Raw genomic sequence first — 6,063 nt, 5'->3', positions numbered from 1 at the left:
TGGATTTCATCTATTTGATAAAACTGTTATCCGCTTCTGAGTTCCTCACTATGAAACAAAGTACCTCATTGTGTCAGGCTATACTGTGAAACTGAGGCAGTCTCACTGCCTCTCTGATGAATTACAAAAGGTTATGGGGTGCTGCTGTGTGGTAAGTTTTAAATTAAGCATGGAGAGTATAGAGATGATGATGATGATTATCTGTTTATTTATATTCCACCCATTCCCCATAGGGGCTCGGAGCAGAGCACAACATGAATAATAAAATCACAATAAAATCAACATAACAATAAAATAGCATAACATTAAAAACTGGTTACGATGTTCAGTCCAATAGAATAGTTCAACAGGACCAAGATACTATAACAATACGATGTAGCAAAACAGCCAGTAGGATGGTACAGTAGGGGAGGTCAACCGATCTGGTGAATAGATGCCCACCGTCTCACCCAAAAACCTGACAGTACAGCTCCATTTTACAGACCCTATGTAAGGCTAACAAGCCAGGTAGGGCCCGGATCTCCATAGGGAGCTGATTCCACCAGGTTGGGGCCAGAACTGAGAAAGACCTGGTCCTGGTAGAGGCTAGACGGGCATCTCTTGAGCCAGGGACGGTCAGAAGATTTTGGGAGGCCAAGCGAAGCAACATCCGGGGCATATATGGGAAGAGACGGTCCCGCAGGTATGTTGGTCCCACGCTGCGTAAGCCTTTAAAAGTCAGAACTAATACCTTGAAATGGATCCAGTCTTCTATAGGCAGCCAGTGCAGGTTGCGGAGCACCGGCCACATGCTCACCTTTACAGGTGATGCAGTCAACAGGCAAGCTGCCACATTCTGCACCCATTGCAGTTTCTGGATCAGCTTCAAGGGTAAGCCAGTGTAGAGTGAGTTACAGTAATCTAGTCTGGAAGTGACCATTGCATGGGTCACTGTAGCCAAGTCTTGGGGGGACAGATACGGTGCTAGATGCCTGATCTGCCATAGATGGTAGAAGGCAGATCCGGCAGCCACTGTGACCTGGGCCTCCATAGAAAGTGAAGCATCCAGGATCACTCCCAAACTCTTCACCTGTTGGGTTGGCATTAAAACAGTGCCATCCAAGGCTGGGAGCTGGGTGCATATACCCATCCACCCTCGACTTAAGCACAGGACCTCCATTTTAGTCAGCTCTGCTGTAACCATCCCGCTATGGCTTTTCTTAATGCCTCAGACAGATGTCCAGGGGTAGAAGAAGGTCTGCCATCCATCAACAGATAGAGCTTAAAGAGGAGGTTTAGTAAAACAGCAAAGCAGATGTATTGATGTAGAGGTTATGTGCTGAATTATCTGGACACTGAAGTTAGCAAGTTGACTTAGAATAAGAGATAGGACTCACAACCCTACTGTATCACAGAGGTAGAGTTCATAAAATCATAGAGTTGGAAGGAGCCATACAAGATATTCATCTTTATTCTCCTCAACTTTCAAGGGTACACAGCAAAATTTTCCCAGAGAGATATGGTAAAAACTACTTTTTCCTTTCTTGCAAAAATGGACTCCCCCAGATGAGTTATTGTTTATTTGTGATGGGAAAACATGATACAACCAAGATCCCTTTCATCTGCCACACAATTCCCAGTGAAGCAGATCATTCTGATCAGGGCTTTTTTTTGAAGCAGGAACTCTTTTGCATATTAGGCTACACCCCTGATGTAGCCAATCCTCCAACAGTTTACGGGGCTCTTCTTACAGAGCCTACTGTAAGAAGAAGAAGAATTGCAGATTTATACCCCACCCTTCTCTCTGAATCAGAGACTCAGAGCGGCTTATAATCTCCCATATCTTCTCCCCCCCACAACAGACACCCTGTGAGGTGGGAGGGGCTGAGAGGGCTCTCACAGCAGCTGCCCTTTCAAGGGCAACCTCTGCCAGAGCTATAGCTAACCCAGGGTCATTCCAGCAGGTGCAAGTGGAGGAGTAGAGAATCAAACCCGGTTCTCCCAGATAAGAGTTCACACACTTAACCACGACACCAAACTGGCTCTTGGAGGATTGGCTGCATCGGGGGGTGTGGCCTAATATGCAAAGGAATGCTACAAAAAAGGCCCTGATTATGATAGGATTGCACATTTATTCCTGAGTCAGAATGAGGTCACAATCATTGCCCCAGATGATGATAAAGGAGGTTTCAAACAGGCACTGCCCCCGATGCTTTCCAAGACAGGCATGCGAACTGTTTTCATGAAGACAATAAAAAGCATTGTGTTGTTGGACTGCTTGCTAGGTCTACAGCCAGGCATTTTGAGAATGCCTTTCATTCTAAACACAACCAAAGCCCATATATTTGTTACATATTTTAACCAACTATGGTGTCTTTGCTGTATATAACACAAATGGCAGAGATGGACAATGGCTTTTGAAATAGCAGCCTTCCATGATGTATTGTCCTTTTCAATTTATGCTATCAAGGTATTGTGTTTTTACCTTTTTCTGCACTTTCTAAGTACCTCATGAGCAGCAGACCTTATTGGCATAAAAGAGATCAGTTATACAGTGAGAGGATTACCAAGTTATGCAAAATAAAAATTACCCATAAAATACAAAAGATAGTTAAAATTTAGAAACATTGTTACCAATTAAAACTATGGTTACAAAATCCTTTGGTGTATCATGGTGGCCAGAAAAATGAACAGGTACTATTTCAGTGTCTTTCGGGGAGAAGCCGCTCAGGAGCCTACAGACTTCCAAGGCATCCGAGCAGTCTCCTGATGTCTCTAAAATGGGACGCAGCAGTGAGTTATGAAGCTGTGAATATAACGAACAGTGGAGCAAGACATGAGGGACTATTTCAATGGATGTATGGTCACAAGGACAGTATCTAAGAGATTAGGTTGTCTTGTTAAATCTGCCAAGAAATCTGGCAGAAACAGAGCATTACATCTAGCAAGAGAGAAAGCTCTTGGGTGCTGGGGTGTCAATAAAAGGGAAAAGCATGAAGCCATTTTACTTCATTTTAAGTCTACTTTTAATTTGATAAAATGCTGCCGAAAATGAAAGCATGGACAATGATTCCAGGGATAGGCCCAAAAACTTGATTTCCCCTGTAATATGCTCTGACCAGGTGGACAATTTATATTGAGAGAGCATATGATACAAAAAGCTCTCAGGTTCAGAGATATAGTGTAGACGGAGCAAGAAGCTAACAGTAGCAAGCCAAGCTCTGATCGCCAATAGAGACATGCCAGTTTCCAAGCACATAACTGTGTATGGAATGCAGTTTGGCCAGCCTAAGACTTTCCACAGGAATTTCGATTGGGTCCGTTCAATGGATTGCTCAAAAGCATGGATCTAGATTGGGATACCATAAAGTAATTGTGGAATCACTTTGTTCTTAAAGATCTTTATGGCTGCTGGTACAAATTGATTTCCTCTGCCATAGAAAAATCATGCTACGGCCGACACGCTAACGCTGGCAACTTTCATAGCATACTTACGATGTGCAGACCAAGACACATTATTCTGGAAATTAATGCCTAAATATTTAAAATACTTATGTTGTTTTATCCTTTTCCCTCTGATGGATCAGCTAAGAAACCTCCTTCTCTTAAAGGAAAGGAAAGGTTCCCTGTGCAAGCACCAGTTGTTTCCGACTCTGGGGTGACGTTGCTTTCACAACGTTTTCATGGCAGACGTTTTATGGGGTGCTTTGCCATTGCCTTCCCCAGTCTTTTACACTTTCTCCCCAGCAAGCTGGGTACTCATTTTACCGACCTCGGAAGGATGGAAGACTGAGTCAACCTTGGGCTGGCTACCTGAACCAGCTTTTGCTGGGATAGAACTCAGGTCGTGAGCAGAGAGTTCAGATCACAGTATTGCAGTACTGCTGCTTTACCACTCTGCACCACAGAGCCACTCCTTCTCTTAAAGAAAACTACAATTTTAGATTTCTCATAGTTCAGCTGGAGCTTATTGTTCGCGAGGAAAGCTGAACATCGAGACAACAGCCCCTTTAGACCTACTCTGTAACAGGAAAAAAAAACACAGTGTCATCCTCATAAAGTAATAAAGGAATGTGGATTGATCCGAGTTTGGGGCTACGACGGTCTGAATCTGTTAGCTAGGCCATTAAAAAAAAGGTTGAACAAGGAGGGAGCTAAAATGCAACCTTGCTTAACACCTTTATCAACAGGAATCTTGGAGGTTAGCTGGCCAGACAGGGAATATTTGATCTGGCAAGTATTAGAAGAGTAAAGTTTTTTGATGATTAAAAGAAGTCTTTTATCAATATTAAGCTGAACGAGTTTGGACCATTGGACCATAGGAGTTTCCTATCTACTGTATCAAAAGCCGCTTCTAAGTCTAAAAAGGCAGCATATAATTCCTGTTTAGCCCTTATGGAATATTTGGCTATTAGATGGGATAATACGGCACAATGGTCCAGGGTGAACTTTCCTTTGCAGAACCCTGCCTGTTCAGGTCCTAAGATTTTATATTATGACATCCACAAAGTGAGTTTGGCCAGAAGGGGTTTGGCATACAGCTTGCCTATACAGAAAGCAAGTTTATGGGTCTGAAGTTATTCGGATTAGAGTGATCCCCTTTTTTATAAATTTGAGCCACTCTTGAATTCAGCCATGCTCGAGGTATCATGCCTGAACTGTCAACAAGAGGGAACAGAGCTGCCGGGGGGGGCAGCAATTTGGATCTGTGATTAATATTTCAGAAAGAATGGCATCAGGGCCAGGGGCCTTCCCTGCTTTCAACTGTGCAATGAGCTCTTTGATTTCCTCTGGAGAGACTGGAGGCCAATCAGTTAAATCAGCATCTGAGGGCTCGAGGTAGAGTTGTGACTAAATAGGGCCAAAAAGTGTTGAAACCATATTTACTTCTAAGTACCTATTTTACACAAGAAAATGACCAAATCAAGATCTCCTGGAAGCAAATCTTCAAGAGTATGTGTTCAGGAGAGCAGGGGATTTTTTTTCTCTTGGAAGAAGAATCCAAAGAACTCTTGAGGATGCCTTTCTGAAATGGGAAGGACTGTCCAAAGTTACAACATGTATATTGCTGAATATACCATAGCATATACAACCCATGCATTTAGCAGGACAGAAACCCAGAGCAGTGGCAGAGAAAGCTAGGAAGCCATTCCCACAGCTATGGGAGGTATTTAGAAGCATGCAAACTTTTTGGGATGGTTTTTGCCAGTTCTTAATTCGAGGCTTTTGGTTTTCTCACACAGTGCTTCTCCCTTTTCCAACCAAGCCTTTCCTCTGATGTTTAGGATTGCACACAAAAACATGGCATTTGACTAGCGTAGTCTGTAAAGAAGAGAAGAAGAAAAATAAGAAGAAAATATTGGATTTTAACCCTGCCCTTCACTTTGCATCTCAGAGAAGCTTACACTCTCTTTTCCCTTGCCCTCCCAACAGCAGACACCGTGTGAGGTTGGTGGGGCTGAGAGAGCTCTGAGAGAACTACTCTTGAGAGAACAACTCTGAGAGAATTATGACTGACCCAAGGTCACAGCAACAGCTGCATGTGGAGGAGTGGGGAATCAAACTCAGTTCTCCCAGATTAAAGCCCAGTCCCCCCAGTAATACTGGAAGATCTCCAGGTCCCACAAGGAGGATGGGAAGCCTAGGATGCTGAATCACAACCCATCAAGGAGGGTTGAACATCTCCGCCAACAACTTTTTTTTTTTGGCGGGGTGGTGGTGGAATTAATTCATTAACTTGCCTACTTCACGCTAGGCCCACAGAATACAGCACATTAGAGAGTTGGTTGCAAAACCTAGCCATTATCTCAAATTACTGTGATTCATCCTCCTCCAAGGCCCACATGGAATTCGAGGAGCAATAAAGCGATATCCATCATCAACACTGAAACATTATTTAAGCTATCACTAATATGACAGGCAAGTGCAGTGTTTTCAGGCTGGACAATGTTTTGTTTGTTTCAGCTTAAAGAGTTAGAGACTGAGCGTGAAACCAGTTGATCAGAAAAGTCAAGGGATAGAGAAGGAAGGGTTTTACATCTGCAGACAGTTCATAAGGATCAGCTGAAGGAAACTGGGACTGAG

This window comes from Heteronotia binoei, chromosome 15 (assembly GCF_032191835.1).
Source record: "Heteronotia binoei isolate CCM8104 ecotype False Entrance Well chromosome 15, APGP_CSIRO_Hbin_v1, whole genome shotgun sequence".
Classification (NCBI taxonomy): domain Eukaryota; kingdom Metazoa; phylum Chordata; class Lepidosauria; order Squamata; family Gekkonidae; genus Heteronotia; species Heteronotia binoei.
Note: the sequence above shows the minus strand (reverse complement) of the source record.